Source organism: Suricata suricatta, chromosome 3 (genome assembly GCF_006229205.1).
Source record: "Suricata suricatta isolate VVHF042 chromosome 3, meerkat_22Aug2017_6uvM2_HiC, whole genome shotgun sequence".
In the NCBI taxonomy this organism is placed as follows: domain Eukaryota; kingdom Metazoa; phylum Chordata; class Mammalia; order Carnivora; family Herpestidae; genus Suricata; species Suricata suricatta.
This window is the reverse complement of record NC_043702.1, coordinates 1,554,730-1,571,894: the sequence shown is the minus strand read 5'-3', so window position 1 is coordinate 1,571,894 and position 17,165 is coordinate 1,554,730. Positions and strand designations below refer to the sequence as shown.

At 51.9% G+C, this 17,165-nt stretch overlaps 1 long non-coding RNA gene across 1 annotated transcript; it reads right to left on the bottom strand.

Annotated features, from left to right (window-relative positions):
* Positions 1-2,350: 2,350 nt before the first annotated feature.
* LOC115286292 lies at positions 2,351-14,417 on the bottom strand. The gene is made up of 3 exons (XR_003905968.1): positions 14,102-14,417; positions 2,864-3,032; positions 2,351-2,574 (listed from the first exon to the last, which is right to left on the bottom strand). It is a non-coding gene; the product is annotated as an uncharacterized LOC115286292 (long non-coding RNA).
* Between the last annotated feature and the right edge of the window lie 2,748 nt (positions 14,418-17,165).

Genomic DNA, 17,165 nt, shown 5'->3' with positions numbered 1-17,165 from the left:
GCGGCACGTGGGGGTGCCCGCGCTCTTGCCCGGCTGTCTCACCACCACAGAGCGACCCCCGGCCCACCCGGCCAGCCCCCAGCCCAGGCCCCACCAGGAGACCCTCCCCCTGGCTCGGGGCTCGGAATCCGGCGAGCGGAAGGACGGGGGGCGGGGCCGGGCTGCCCCCGGGGCTCTCACCCCTGCGCCGTGTGGCATGGCTGCGCCCCTGCACCGAGGCCTCCAAGTCCACAGACAGGGCGCTGGTTCCTGCTGCCCTGCCGCTCAGACCCCGGGAGCCTGGCACCTGACGGGGGCACCCGCCCACAGCCGCCCCTGCAGCAGAGCCTCACGGTGGGACCCAGGGGACGTCAGCCCCGAGTGAGCTCCCCAGAGCTCTGCCCAGATTACACACCGTGAAATTCTCTCCTCCGGATGGTCACCTGAAAGGTTGTAATTTGTTATTTTAAAACGCCTTATGCGTGAGGTACATTTACTTCCATAGTGGCCTTTGGATAGCCTGGGGTAGGACGCGGGTGACCTCATCCTGGGAACCGGGATCCAGACTCGGGTGCGGGGCCAGGAACAGGGGGCAGCGCCATGTCCCCACCTGCAGCCCCCAGTTCGGAACGTTCCAGGAAAGGGGGCGTCCCGGGCACACCCCTTCAGCTGCCCAGGCATGTCCCTTCCCCGCCCCTCTGCTCTGGGCTCTGGGCCCAGTTCCGGAACTTCCAGAGGCTTCCAGAGATTCAGGCTGCACTCCGTAGAAGCAGACCCTGGGATGCAGCACGTGTGCACGGGTTTATCCAGGGAGTGCTCTCCAGAGAGACCAGGAGCTCCAGGCGCAGGGCAGGGAGGGAGGGGGCAGGAGGGGAGTCCAGGTTGGGCCCCGCCCATGTCCTGCGCAGTGGGCTCTGGAATGTGACCTCAGGCCTCAGGGTCCGTGCCCTAGAGCCACCTCCCAGGCCTCCATGGCTGACGGTGTCTGAGCTCAGACAGGCACCACCTGGAGTCCCGGGGAGCCCCCAAGGCGTACAGAGGCCCAGGTGGGTACCCCAAGCCCGCACTGGGGCATGGGGGCATCTTGGAGGCAAATCCTTAGCATCTGCTTCTTGGATTTCGCTCCGGGCTGGTGAATGTTTTGTCCACATGGTCCGACTCCCTCCTGGGCGCCCTTCATTTACCTTATAAACATCCATAACCCAGCCCTCCCAGGGACCCTCCTCGGTCATTGAAGCTTTTTATTTTTCTGCTGGTGAGAACCCCCAAAACTGCAAGTTGGAGAAACTGGTGGGTCATAGAGGATGTTCCAAAAGCAAGTAATCACACTATTTTAGTGTTTTGTTAATGTTTATTTATTTTTGAGGAGAGACAGACAAAGCATGAGCAGGGGAGGGGCAGAGAGAGAGAGAGAGAGAGAGAGAGAGAGAGAGAATCGGAAGCGGCTCCAGGCTCCGAGCTGTCAGCGCAGAGCCCGACGCGGCTGTGGACTCACCGGCTGTGAGACCCTGACCGAGTCACACTGAGCCCCAGGCGCCCCAGCAATCACACTGCTTTGATTTCCCCACAAATACAGTGAAACATACGGGCCTGATTCCCAGCCCAGTGCCTGCAAGTAGGTGCACCGCTCTGTCTTCTTCTCCAGCTTGGCAAGAACATTTCTCTGACTGATGACCAGCGTGACTGTGGAGTGTGAACTGCTTCAGGGACTCGGCGGGACGGTGGCAGGGACACTGAGAACCAGCCGCCAACCAGAGCAAGCAGGAGCGGGGCCGGCCCTTCCCAGCTGACAGGACCCCTTCGTTTCCTGGGGATGGACAACCAGATCGTGCAGAACTTTGACCTTGAGGTTTAACCCAGCTCTTCCCAGATCTGACACTTTCATCATCCTGATGCTCCCCTGGGAACACCCGGGAATCTGGGGTCAGGCTGGCCCTGTTCTATGCCTTCTCTCTCATGTGAACCATGGTGTGGGAATCCTGGAGGACTTTCCGCAGGAGGGGGCATTTGAATCCACAGTGAGGTGCAACGTGAGCTGCAGAATGGGAGGGAAGGGCGTTCTGGGGGCGCACGCCCTGCCAGGGAAGTGGGGGCAGAGGGCCCGATTCTCTGTGTGGCCGGAGCGCCCGGGCGGGGGAGCTGCGCACTGAGAGGACAGGGCTCTGCTCTTCAGCAGGTAGGAAGCCGTGCAGTGTTTGCGGAACAGAGTAAGCGCTGTGACCAGTAGAGGACAGAAGTGATTACGTGTGCAGCTTCAGCTATAAGAAGGAGAAACTGCAACGTGAAATGCTGACAATAATTATGTTAATGATATCATGGGCTGCATAATAGCTCCCAAATGTTCTGGGAAGAAATTACACATCCAGACAGGTTCAAGCCCTTAAAAGTTAATTATACCAAATCTGAGATCCTCAATATAGGGCCTTCGCGTGTTTAGAGAGGGTAATAGCAAACTCGGAAAGAGTTTTAATCTAACATATACCCATCCTTCAAATTACGGTATCGGAGAGGCGCTGCAGATCCCGGCAGTAAACAGTTTTGAGGTTAATTACTCTCCAGTGAAGAGTCAATTAGAGAAGGAATTCTCTCGTCTCCCTGTTCAACATAAGCAGATTAAAATAAACATTTCAGACCCCAGCCAGAACCAGGTTTGCAAAATTACTAGTCTCTTTCATTTTTTGTTTAAAAAAGTCATCAGGATTGCTAAAGGCACCATGGTGTGCACAGATGGCCCACGGGGCCGCCCCGCACGAGCCTGCGCTGGCCCTCCTTAGCCCACGACTGGCTCCCCTTCTAGGGCTTTCCTTCCCCCGGGCCCCCGGTGCCGTGGTCCCTTCCCCCTCCCGTGTCCCTGGAACCGCTGTCCCCTCAGACAAGTGCTGACCGTGGCCTGGGCGAAGTCTGCACGTTCTCGTGGGCAGGACTGCGTCTGGGGGCTGACATGCCGCCCGCTCCCCCGGGGGCCGTGGTGACGCACACGTGCTGTGGGCCGCACGCCCTTGACCCACATCCTCTCACAGGTTCTGCTCGCTCCGGGGTCTTGTTGCACTTTTCTGGGAATGAAACGGGAAATGTTCACATTTGACGAAAGAGTGAGGATGGTCATCAGACAGCGACAGAGGATGCGAACTGTGTGATACACACGGGGTGTGTGTGTGCGGGTGTGTGTGTGTGTGTGGTGTGCGTGTGTGTGTGTGGAGTTTGTGTGGTGTGTGTGTGTGTGCTCACACATGTGTGATGCACATAGAAGGATCTGTCATGTGTGTAGACGTGAGGGTGTGCGGACGTGTAGACGTGTCGGTGTGTAGACGTGCAGACATGCAGACATGTAGACGTGTGGGTGTGCATGGGCACACGCACACCCCACACTGGCTCGCAGCTGGGGGTGCCCAGAGAGCAGGCCGACCCTTGTCCTTGTGGGTTTCTCATTTCCGTCAACATCCAGACCCTGCCGCTATGAGGCATGTTGGGAGTTCTGCTTGTCTATGACAGTTTTAACAACTTTATTGGACCATAAAGCACAGATCAAAATGTGTGATTTGCAAAACCACACTGAGACACCACCTCACGCCAGTCAGAGTGGCTAACATGAACAAATCAGGAGACTACAGATGCTGGCGAGGGTGTGGAGAGACAGGCACCCTCCTGCACTGCTGGTGGGAATGTAAACTGGTGCAGTCGCTCTGGAAAACAGCGTGGAGGTTCCTCAAAATACTATCGATAGAACTCCCCTATGAACCAGCAATAGCACTGCTAGGGATTTACCCAAGGGGATACAGGAGTGCTGATGCATAGGAGCACATGCACCCCAATGTTCACAGCGGCACTTTCAACATTAGCCAAAACATGGAAAGAGCCTAAATGTCCATCACCTGATGACTGGATCAAGAAGATGTGGTGTATATTCACGATGGAGTACTACATGGCAATGAGAAAGAATGAAATCTGGCCATTTGTAGGAAAGTGGATGGACCTCGAGGGTGTCTGCTAAGTGAAATAAGTCAGGCGGAGAAGGACAGATACCATATGTTTGCACTCATAGGTCTAACAGGAGAACAGGAGAAACCTAATGGAGAACCAGGGGGGAGCGGAGGAGGGAGAGAGAGTTGGGGGGAAAGAGAGGGATGCAAAACTTGAGAGACTATTGAATACTGAAAACGAACTGAGGGCTGAAGGGGGAGGGGGAGAGGGAAGGGAGGTGGTGGTGATGGAGGAGGGCACTTGTGGGGAAGAGCACTGGGTGTTGTATGGAAGCCAATTTGACAATAAACTATGAAAAAACAAATAATAAATAAATAAAATTAAAAAATGTATGATTTAATGCATTGGACACATGCATGCACATGCCCCTGAAACTGTCACTGGGCTCGAGCTGTGGGCACGTCCACCACCCAGTGCCCTCGGCAAGCCCTCGTCCTGACTGTGGCCGCCCTCCTCCTGCAGACGCCCACAGGCAATAACTGACCTTTGTTTTCCAGAAACATCTAGAAATGGGGATGCAGCACATATCTCTTATTTTTTAATTAACAACTGACCATACAGCGAGACACCTGTCTTGGTAGACGGCTCCACGAGCATTAACAAGTGACCCATTCGTGGGCCTTTACAACTTTCCTGGAGCTCTTCTCTGGGATGAAGTTCAACTATCAGGTAAGTTTGGTGCTTCAGGTCTTTGTCCCGGCGAGCGGGGGGGATCCAGGGTGAACTCTGCTGACTCCTGAGGCAGATTCCTTCCCAGTGTTCTACTGGACCCCCATGAGCAGGGGAGGGGCTCCGCCTGGCGGGAGAGGGGCGGGTGGGGCAGGGGGTGCAGCGGGCACGCTCCCCCCTGCTCGTTTGGGTGGTTCTTAGGGCAGGGTCTCCCACACACACCCCTTAGTGGGCCCTTAGTCAGAGCTCAAGGGGGGGTGGCCTCTGCATGTTCTCCAGAACTTTCCCTGTGTGCTGGTTCTCTCTGGGCTCTGCCAGCCTCCTCATCTGGCACCATGGCCACTCAATCAGGTTGGCCCTTCGGGCAGTCCTGGACTCACCCTCTTTGTTTCTGTCCCTCAGGGAGCACAGGCCAGCCTGCGCTGACTTCCAGCGTCTTGACCACTTCTGTTTGCCACTCTTCGTCCAGGAGGTTGGTTATTTTGAGAGAGAGGAGAACTCAGCCCGGCTGCTACACAGTGATGGGAAAGACAGCTCAGGGCCAGTTACCCTGAGCCGCTGGGTGCTTCGTGACCCTCCCTGGCTGCAATCCTGTTCATTTTTCCACATAAACTCTAGAATTACCTTGTCAAGTTCCTGCTGCTATTAGGATCACATTAAGGTTTCCCCAAATCACGATGAAGCAGTTCTTCCGAAAATTGAGTTCCTGCCCCAAATTAAGATCTGCCTTGCTGTGTGTCCCTGAACCTCGTCTCCTGCACCTCAGGAGGGTGCTCAATTCCTCTTACTATTGTTTTGTGAATTTCTTGTCCAGTTGGTTCCTGGGTATTTTCTTTTCTGTCTTTTCTTCATTCATATTTTAAGACAGGTCATTATTTGTGTACAAAGTGGGCATATTAATTGGGGACCAGCATTGTGTTAGGTGTCTAACGGCTCTCACTGTATTCAATTACATGTTCATCTCTATTTGCACATGGAAGGCAAATAATCAGAGGCTGCCGCCTTTCTGATTTAGTTGCATTTTCTTGCTGCGTTGCTCAGCACTTCTGGAAAAATGGTGCGTACTTTGGGATATCCTCACTCAACATTAACGACAGCATTTACTTTCTCTTCCTGCTAAGAATGATTCTGGCTCTTTGTCTGAGATTATTAATATTCTGATGCTCCTAAGGAGTTTTCCAGGTGTTTCTTTGTTATTTTTATTAAGCGTTGACTTTTACAGAGTGGCTTTCAAAATCTAAGGAGGGGAGACCTCCTGTTCCAGCCAGATGAAGTCGCCCCGTCCCTCCCAGGTTCCCTCGCTCACAGCCAGAAATCTCCAGGAAGAAGGAAAAGTGGAAGGAAGGAGGCGGCTGCCAAGGGACTCAGCTCAGGAGAAGTGAGTCCCTCAGCTCCCTTATTGTCTCCAACCCCAGACTGACAGCAGGCACGGACAGAAAAGGTTTGATGAGCAGCGTCTTCCTGTGGCCAAAGAGCAGAGCAGCCCAACACCAAGTAAACCAGTGCCAAGGGGCACTTGGCTCTCCCATCTCAGCCCTGCCCTGACCACCCCACCTCGGAAGCCGGCAGCCCACTCAGGTTCCCCTGCCCAGAATCAGGACAGCGATACATGACCTGTGGTGAAAACAGTGTGCGTCGTGGTGGATTTCTCAAATCATGGGAGCCGGGAGCCAGGGCCACCCATTTCCAAGTTCTAGAGGAAAAGACAGTTGCCTCTGTTTCTGTGTCTGTGAAAACACCCTTCCAGGGGGAAGGGGGAAGAAAGCCCTTCTTGTGTTCTCACTAAGAAAATGTGTTGCTAGCAAATCTACCTCTAAAGAATGTTGAAAAGAAATCCTTTGAACAGAAAGGAAGTGATAACAGAAGAAGGCTTGAAGTTTCATAAAGGGAATAACACTGGAAGTGATAACATAGGGGAGAAGCTAACAGGTAGTCCTTTTTCTCACGAGTTTCTTGAATGTGCTTGATGGCGGGAGCAAAAAATACATCGTTGGATGTGGTGCCTGATGTTTTTGGAGGAAGCACTTAAGGCGGGGAGCGGGACAAAGTGTCTCTGTGGAAACAAGGCTTGTGTCCTTCACTCCAAGCAGTAAAACCTTGAAACTGGGAAAGTATAAAGTATGCGTGTGTGTTGTAGCACCTAGAGCAACCTCTAAGAACACCAGAGACAGACTCAAAAACACTACAAACGAATCAAGATGGGATTCTAAAAACAATTCAAGTATATGGTCTCTGTCCTTCTCTGCCTGACTTATTTCGCTTAGCATGACACCCTCGAGGTCCATCCACTTTGCTACAAATGCTGGCAGGGGACCATGGGGCGAGGAAGGGGGAAAGAGAGCGGGGGAGAGGGAGGGACAGAGATCAAGGGAGACTACTGAATACTGGAGACGAACCATGGACTGAAGGGGGGAGGGGGAGGGAGGGAGGGGTGATGGTCATGGTGGGGGGCACTCATGGGGAGAAGCACTGGGTGTTATATGGAAACCAATTTGACAATAAACTATTATAAAATAAAAATTAAAAAAAGAAAAAAACAGTTCAAGGAATGCACAGCAAGTAAGAAAAGGAAAATATAAGAAGGGTAAACAGAGGGGAAAAAGCAGATTTAAGCCTCAATTTATCAATGATGACCCTAAATGTAAATGGCCTAAACACACCAATTGAAAGACAAAGATTGAAAAGGGGATTAAAAACGATAGACGCCATGATCCAAAACCAGTGTGCGTATAAGAAACTCACTTCGAATGTACCTGTGCAGGTAGGCTAAAAATGGAAAGATGGGAAAACATGCGCCCTGTGACATTTATGGAGAAAAAAGCATTAGCAGGTCTACTAATGGCCAAGAAAGCAGGCTTCAGATCAAGGAGACAGAGAGACATCACATGAGAAAGCGGCTGACCCACCAGGGAGACCTAGCAGTCCCAGATGTGTATGCACCAGACACGGAGCCTTGGAGCGCATGAAAGCAGAACTGATGACACTTAACAGAGAAGTAGACAAAATGACAATTGAGTTAGGCTCTTCAACACCCCACCTTCAGCAACGGACAGAACTTAGAAAACCAGCAAGGATGTAGAAAAACTGAATAACACAGTCCACTGCTGGTATCCGGCGCAGAGAAAACTCTGCACATTGTGGCAGAATGCACATAATTTTTTTTAGCCACCACAGAACATTCACCAAGACGGGTCATATCTTGGGCTCCTACAAATATTTAAGATTTAAATCATACAAGGGGTGCCTGGGTGGCTCAGTTGGTTAAGCATCTGACTTTGGCTCAGGTCATGATCTTGCAGTTCATGGGTTCAAGCCCCACATCAGGCTCTGTGCTGACAGTTAGCTCAGCCTAGAGCTGCTTCAGATACTGTGTCTCCCTCTCTCTCTGAACCTCCCCTGATTGCGCTGCCTCTCTCTCAAAAATAAAAATAAAATATAAAAAAAATTTAAACGATTTAAATCATGCACAATGCTTTCACTGACCATAAGGCAATCAAGTTAGAAATCGATACAGAAAGACAACAGGAAAATCTCCAAGCATTCAGAAGTGGAACAAGACACTTTGAAATAATCCATGGGTCAAAGACCAAGTTTCCGAGGAAATAAGGCAAATACGTAGAACGGAATGAGTATGAACACATGACAAATCAGAACATGTGGGATTCAGATGGAAGAGGATTTTAAGTTTATACATGCTTATCTTAGAACAAAGGGAAAATATCAAATCAATATTCTAAGTTTCTACCTCAAGAAACTAAAAGAAAGAGTCAAATAAGCCCAAAGCAACCAGAAGAAAGAACCAGTAGGGGCAGAAATCAATGAAATTGAAAGCAGGAAAGCAATTGAAGAAACCAATGGAACAAAAAGCTAGTTCTTTGGGGGAAAAATCAATAAAATTGATAAATCTCTAACAAGATGGACTAAGATTTAAAAAATAAAGACACAAATCACCAGTATCAGGACTCACATGTCGGTGGTGACTGCAGAGGCTTTCACTAGATCCCACAGACGTTACAGGGATCCTAAGGGATGCTACAAACAACTTTATGCTCATAAATTTGATGACTTAGAAAAAATGGACCAACTTTTCAAAAACCAAAAACTACCAAAACTCAACCAAAAGAAAATAGACAATCTGATTAATCTTAAGTTTGGGTTTAAGACTTGGGTTTGTAATTTAAAAGCTCAAAAATGATAATTGGTAAAGGTACAAATGCAACTGAGTGGAGGAAGGTATCCTTTTCAACACATGGTGTTGAAGCAATTGGACATCCACGGGCAAAACATGGGCCAAAATGACCAACCCAACTGAGCCAGCCCAACCAACCTAACCGATGAAACCAACCCAAGCAAGCAAACCGACCCAATGAACCCAACCTACCAAACTGGCCAATCCAACCCAAACAACCCAAACAACCAACTACCAACCAACTCAACCAAACCAAGCCAAACAACCCAAACAACCAAACCCTTCAACCTAAACCTCAGACCTTAATAATAATAATAATAATAATACACCTCACATTGAATCACGGGCTTCTATATACAATTATAAAACTTTCAGAAAAACTTAAGATAAAATCCTGGGACCCTGTACAAGATAAAGAGTTTTAGATTTGACACTGAAAGCAAGAAAGGAAAATTTGATAAGTTGACCTCATCGAAATGAAAATCTTTTGCTCTCTGAAGAGGTTGAGAAGTTATGCCAGGGAAGGGGAGGAAATTTCTGCAAACCAAACCGTGTGTCCGACAAAAGACTTGCATCCAGAGCATATAAGGGACTCTTAAAGCTCAGCAGTAACTGTAAACAATTTAGTTAGAAAATGGGCAACAAACTTGACACTAAAGTTGGCAAATGCACACCCAAAAAGGTGCTCCACATCATTAACTTAGGGGAAAAGCAAATGAAGCATGACAAGATGTTAACGCACGATGGTCAGAATGGCGAACAAGAAAGTGACGACACCAAACACCAACAGAGACACTGCATCACTCGTCTGCCACCCGTGGGACGTAATACCATATAGCCACTCTGGAAGGGTTTGGAATTTTCTCATAAAACTAAACGTGCACCTACTCTACAGTCCAACAACTGCACGCTTGGGCCTTTCTCTCAGAGACGTGAACACTAACGCTTACGTAAAACCCGTACACAAATATTCATAGCAGTTTGATTCCTAATAGTCGAAAACTGAGAACAACTCAGATGTCCTCCAGGAATGAATGGTTAGTGAACCGAGGTACCTCCACACCAGGGAATAAATACTCAAAATTAAAAGGGATTAATTCTGTGCCAACAGATGATCTTCAGAGGGTTATGTCGAGTGAAAAAGTCTTACCCTGAAAGTTATGTAGTATATGATTACATTCACATAATACTCTTGCAATGACAGGCTTACAGGAATGGATGACAGGTTAGCAATTTCCAGGGGGCAGAGGCAGGTGTGCGAGTGAGAAGTCGGGGCAGGTGTCAGAAAAAAAGGTGACACAAGCCAATTCAGTGATGACAGAAATGTTCTGTACCTGCCAATATCTTGGTTGTGATATTGTGCTAGAGTTTTCCAAGATGTTCCCATTGGGGGAAACCGAGTCAAGGGTACAGGGAGTCTGGGTATTATTGCTTGCATGTGAGTGTACAATTATCTAAAAATAAACCAATTTTAAAATGCTAAGAGGCTAGCCACATGGCTTTATTCCCCATGACCTGCCTATTAGCGGATTATTTAATAGCTTTCCTTATGTTGATCAGTCTTTATTCTTCAGATGGCAGTCGTGACTGAGCAGTACATCCTTAATGCTCTGTTCCATTTCACCTGCTTATTATATTTTTCACATTAATATGTATGAAAGGTATTGTGCTGAAGTTTTTCCTTCTGTGTATTCTGTTCCCTCTGGGTGGAATCGTCATGCCGCCTTTACACCAAGTATCAGGGTGTTTACCTTCCCTATCGCTTCTCTGGAACCGTTCAGGGAGCAGTAGAATGGAGGGTTTCTTAAAGGTTAGATATGTGTTCATCCTTCTTTCAGGTTTTGCTTTACACATTTTAATGTTACATTATTTGGCATAGAAGAACTTGACTGACCGTTGGTGCAAATTGTTCTGTTTTGTTTTATTTTTCTTGTCCTTGTGGCTTCTCCCTCCGTCCTTCCCTCTCCTGCCCCTGAGACCCTGGGTTTAGATTCAGCTTCTGAACCGCATGTCGGTGAATTTGGGTTTTAAGGCCACGGTCTCCTTTCTCCCCTATTAATAGGCCAGTTTTGCCTGCATATGTTTAAGGATATGACAAGTATTTTTTCCTAGTTCTCTCAACTTACTTATATTTTGGAAAAGTCTTTGCTTACCGTAAACTCAGTGATTCGTGCTGCTTGAGTGTGTTCCGCACATGGGCACCTTCTAATAGGTCGGGTTTTATTGCCTCTTTAGGGTCTCATGGTTACTGACAACCTTTAGTAAATAGTAAAACCTCTATTTTTTGATGAAAAGTGTTAGCATCTCCTCTCTTCCAACCTCGTGGGGCTTACACTAGTATCCCTTTTTCTGGCTCACTCGCCTCTCTTCAAGCTCCCACCTTGTCATACTATATGTTTCATTTCTTGTGATTATACTGTTGTGTGAAATGCTAAAATGTCTAGTACTTGATCTATCAGCTTTATATCTCCCCCCTTCATTTCCTGATTTTGTGGTTAGGCAATTGTTTCCTCATTGACAAATTTGTAAATTAATTCTTCTCTACAAGGAACACTCACAGAGACGTTTAGCAATAGTTCTGCCTTGAGCTCAGGGCACTGTCAGAGACTTCACGACACCTGCCCTCATTTCTTGCTGGATTTCGGGAGGCTGTTTCTCAAGGGCACCGATCCTCAAGTTCCTGCCTGTTGAAAATGTCTCTATATTTTCTTACACGTGAACAAGTGTGTTTGGGGAGATTCTCTGTGGACATGGAGGAAATTTGAAGCGAGTCCTCTGCTCACTCTTTCACCCTAATTTTTTCTTCCCAGACGCTCAGAGGATTCTTTATCCTTGAAACCTACTCATCCTGCTGGGATATGTTTGTTCTGTTTGAACTTTCCTTGGGGCACAATAAGCCCCTTCAATTAGCAGATTCAGGTCTTTAATTCCGCCTTCCTTAGTTTATATCTTCACATCCTTAGTCTTCTGGCTCTATTTTTTCTGTTATCATCTTCAGAAACATTAACTGGAGTATGTTATGTCCTTTATTGTCTGTCTTCCAGATCTGTTATTTTCTCTCTAATCATTTTAATACTGTTTCTTTCTTCATTGCATTCTGCTCTTTCATGCTCTTTTTAAAAATCAATGTCTACTCTTATTCGTTCTACTTCGATGGTGGCTTTTATTTCTCTATATTTACAATCTTATCTTTCATGTCTTTGTCTAAACTCTAGCAGCTTATTTTTATCTTCGGTGACCTACCATTCTTTTTATCTTTTCCTTCCATGTTTGCTTCCAAGAGATTGCATTTTAAGTTTTCTTTGACACGATGGAGAATTCTTTTACTAGAAATATTTATGGTTTCCCAGCACGTTTCTCTGGAAACGTGTTCCCTGTGCCCTTGGATGGCAACGCTCTTTGTTTCCTGCATTTTTTCTGAGAAAAATACAGGACATGTGTGCATGTTTCAGCTGGTATTTAGCTAGGAATGAGACCCTTTCTCTCAGTGAGCGTCCTGCTGAGGAATACTGTGGAAAATGGGCAGGAGGAGCCCTGTTTAAATGTCCCCTGAAGGCAGTCTTTAAAACCAGCTCTCCTGTTCACTTCACCTGGCCCCTCATTTCTGCTCCTGCTCTGAGCACAGTAGGTCCTCCTGCTCGGAGTGGAAGCAGAGTCTGATCAGCTTCCACAGCACGTTCTGCATCTCAGACTTCGTGGCTTCGTGTTCGTCTCTTCTGCTGACTGTGGTCGGTCACCGTCTCTCCCTACCCAGCTGCACCAACAGCCGGTTTCTTCTAAAAATAACACAAATTAAAGAATATTTACCACGGCTTTTATGACAGACACTGTTCTAAGTGCCCTGCATGATCATCACATGTGTTCCTGCCTTGTGATTGTATGTCCTTGACATCAGAGGAAGCTGAGGCAGGGGTGGAGGAGCTGCCCACAGTCACAGCCCCGCCGTCACAGATACGGGCTCAGCTGTGGGACTTCGGGTGCTGTAGTCTCCAGGGCTGCGCTCTGAACATAGTCTTCTGTCTTCCAGGCTCCTTACACAGCCCCACTTCTCCTGCCACCCTACTGAGTAGACGGCCTCCCGTGACCCTGGTAGTCCCAGCGAGGGACGACCAACTGACACTTCAGAGCCGAGCCACCTATTCTGGAGAATGACCTCTGTAACTGATCTCGGACATCTTGGGAGCACCAACTAGAGCTACATGTTGGGCTGTTCCTGGTTTCTAGGATGGCCGGTCTTATTTTCTGGTCTGAGGACGTGTCGGCCCGCTGCCGGCGTGATGAGACAGAGACCCTCAGGCACTCAGACCCTCCAGATGGCCAAGGTTGCACCTTTCCTGGGAAGCCACGTCCAGTGTCGACTCAGGACAGGTGTCCAAAGGCCCGGACCTTGGGGCCAGCGAGGGACAGAGCCGACGGGCCGTGCCAGCTCTGCCCACCCTCTCCCTTCCTCCCATGTAGCTCAGATGTGTTTCTCCACTGGGCCTCCTGCCCTACTGTCTCTCTTACCTCACTCTCACTGTGGGGGTGCCAGCCCCTGGCCCCCACGGCCCCCACTTTACCAGCTTCTCTTCCTGATCTCTTGCATCTGGCTTCTTCCTATCCTTTACTGATTGATTGATTGATACCAAAACTTCTTTTTGGGGTTGACCAATGGCCTTCTCTTGTCACACCTGGCTGTTTCCTCTCCTTCTCCAGGACTTCCCTGGGTCCCCATCCAGGCACTCTCAGCACTGGGTCGGGGGCTCCCTGGAACTTGTCTTTTTGGCCATGCATGCCCCCCCCCAATCTTCCCTTCCACCACACTCCATCATCCTGCCTCTGCTGAACTGCACCACAGACCTCTTGTCCTCCCCAAATCTGGACACCTTGCCGTCCACCTAAACGTGACCAATCTAGCTTCACTTCTCTGTTTCATTTCAACCAGAGTCCCTGCCTGGGGACGCTGCTCCGTGCTGCTCTCTCCTGGCCCCGGGTGAGCCATGGTGTGCGGTCAGGCTGGTGGTGTGGTCGGTCCAGGCCCAGATCCCACCTCGACTCAGCACGGGCTGCTGGGGTCTCCCGTCTCCTCCAGTCCCCTCCCACCAGAGGCTCCCACACCATTCTGGCCGGTGCATTCCCTACACCACCTTAGTGAATGTCCAGCGGTCTCCCCGGCCCTCACCCTGAGACTGGGCTGACTTCTGAGACCCTGACTCCGCCTCCAGTTGTCCCTGCCCGCCCCCACATCTCTCTACCAGCCCACAGCCCCCACCTCCCTGCTGGCCCTCCCCCCACCTACAGCACCTTTCTCTCTTCCCCTCTGAGAGTCTGCAGAGCGGGCTGCCCACATGATCCACGGGCCAGAGGCAAGTGCCCGCACGGGTCCTCCCACAGGACGCTGGCTGTTTGGAAGCTCTTCTCAGCCATTTCCATGTTCACATGTTAGCGGCCCGTGTCTCCAGAGACTGCTAATGTCCCACGGGCAGGGGCCTGCCCGTTCCTTCTCTCTCCGCAGAAATCCTTTGCGGGAAGGAGAAGCTGGGTGTGGCTGGTGCCTCTCCCTGGACCAGGCAGTGGGGGCTGGGGGCTGAGTGCCCCATGGGCCCTGCGCTGAACGCCCTGGATCAGCCCCTGTTCTCTGTTCCAAGTTCCGGAACGCGTGCCGTTGTGGGCTCACATCCAAGCAGGCACGCGCACCCGGTGAGTGCAGCGGAGGGACGCCCAGCGCGAGCCGGTGTGGTTAGCCTCGATGGGGCCAGCCGGGCACAAAGAGGAGCCGTGGCTCAGGTCTGTGGCCTCGAGCTTTGCACCAAAACGGCGTCACATCAGGAATAAAATAGTCAAGCATTTAAATTCACTAATACTGATGTCAGGCTCACCGTAGGCAGTGACCCTTAGGGACCGTAGGTGGCAAAGGTCCTTGTGGCGTCCCCAAGACGAGCATCACGTCAGTGCTATGATGGTTCTCCCCCTCCCCCCACTGACTCGAGTCCCTCCTCTGTGTGCTCATCTCTGTTCTGCCTGACTCCCAAGGTCCCCCCACCCTTCCCTCCTGAAGGCCCCCAGCCTGCCTCCTCCGGCGCCCACGGCTCTGGTGCTGCTCTGTGCTGCTCTGCCCCGCCTGCCCCGAGCGGCTGGCTGGCTTCTGAGGAGCCGGGGGGCTTCGGGGTCAGGCAGCAGCCGGGCTAACGTGTCGCCGTCTCTCGCTCACCCACCTGGGGCCGGATGCCGTCTGTGTTCTGGAGCCGAGCCTTTTGCTGACCGGCAGCTGGAGGTCAGCCCCAGAGTTAAATTCTCCAGGTAAGAGGAACCGACTCAGGTGCTCCCACCCCCTGCGGCGCTCACCATGAAAATCTCCGATCTCCTTACGATCGAGGAATGATAATGGTCAGTGCTCCCCGAATAAATCTGAGGCGCCATGTGTCCCTGCGTAGTGCGACAAAGATACTGCGACCTGAGTCTGGACGCCTCAAGGTGCAGTGTCTCAGTAAAAATGTTTAAGGTGCACGAGAGGAGGTTTACACGGCATTTCCTACAGAAAGTTTCCTAAAGGTCTCTTTGTTTCTCTTCCCCAAGGACTGGCCCGTCACGGCAGCCACCGGGAATCTCTGTCTCTCCGCGGCTCTGTTTTTCTGCTCCTCCCCTGAGGCCGCCACCTCCCTCAGTCAGTCCAGGCTGCCGTGAACAAACAGCACAGACGGCGTGGCGTGTGCACCACAGTCCGAGTCCGGGAAGGTGCAGCAGGTGCCAGCCTGGTCGGGCTCCGCTGAGATCCCGTCTGGGTCAAAGGCACCGGAGCTCCCTGGGTCCTCATACGAGAGGAGGGTGCGGGGCCCTGGGGGGCTTATGGGGCCTCAGTCCCGTCCCGGGCTCCGTCCTCATGACCTGCTCGCCTTCGGAAGCCCCCCTCCTACACCCATCACCTTGGGGGCTAACATTTCACCTACGTGCTACCGGGCCACAGCGTCAACGCAGTCCCCACACACTAAGGGATCTCCTTGCTGTCGCACCTAAGACCAGTCACCTGTTTCCCTCTCTGACCACATTAGACTTCGTTCCTGCACACACGGCAGTGCTCGATGGATGGCCAAGGACAGACGTCCCTCCTTCCTTCACTGGAGGATTCTCGTGTCCCCATTGAGACGACTTTTTAAAACACAGGGTGTCAGGACCTGAGCTAAGTGCGTACCATAGTCACGCGCTCATTGAACGCTGATGGGCGTTGCCCTTACCCTCACTTCAGTGAGGAGACTGAGGCACAGAGCACTCTCTTCCCCCAGACGCACAGCTGGCATCGGCCGAGCTGGGGTCCCCAGGAAGTCCGCCCGGCCACTCGGACCACCCAGCACAGCACCCTCCGCCCGGCCGCCAGAACAACATGTAGGAATGCCAGCCACAGAGGGATTTGTTCTGTTTTTATTGTCGTTTCTGCCATTCAGGGTGCTGTGCTCTGCCGGGAGGGTAGGTAGCAGGGCCCAGGGGGCTCTCCAGGCCGGCTCCGGGGTAGCCCAGGGTTGGTACCCAGAGCCCGCGGGCCCGGGTCTCCCCCAGGCTGGCTCCCTGCAAGATGGAGCCGTCAAAATGCCCGAAGCTCCCACCAAGCCTCGCTCTTCCTCTCCCCCTGCAGGCACGTGGCGGGCTCTGGCTGCCTGTTTCCCAGCTCGGTGACTGGAGGGCCCTCCCCGAGCACAGGGCCAGCTCCCCCTCCCTCCCCTGGTGGCCCGGAGGACGGTGACCTGGGACATGTGGCCCTGGGCTGGAAATGCCGCTGCGTGTCTGGGGCCGGGTCCTTGAGTGTGTGGCAGCCTGCGCCCCCCACAGACTCGCAGAGGGCGCGTCAGGCCGGGGCGCCGTGAGGCACGGCCTGGTCTGGGGGGGCCCCGAGCGGGAGCCCTGTGCATGTTGCCCCGCACTGGCCGCCGAGTGCCCCTTCTGCTGGACCCGGCCCCACAAGGACCTCGGTCGCGGTGACCCCGCCAGCCAAGGAGGCTGCACCGGTCCCAGCACGGCTCTGGGGGCGCGGACGTGGCGCCCCGGGGCCTGGTGTGCGTTCTTGCTTCGTCGCTCCTCTCGGCCCCTGTCCAGGCCCCGAGTCTTGATTTGTTCAGCCGCGTCCGACTCCAGGCTCATGGGGCCGGAGGGGGAGAGTGCTGAGGGCGTCCTGCACGTCCCAGGTGCGCACCGCTGTCCCCCCCGGGGGACTCGGGACAGGAGACGGGGTTCCAGGCGCTGTGCCTGAGCTCCTGTGCCCCAGGCTCTGGAACCTCGGGGACGCCCCTGTGCCCACCAGCAAGACCCAGGGCCTCGCCCCGGGTGGGTCCCTGCCCTTCCACTCAGCCCCCCCCCCGCCCCCCGCCGACCCTCCCTT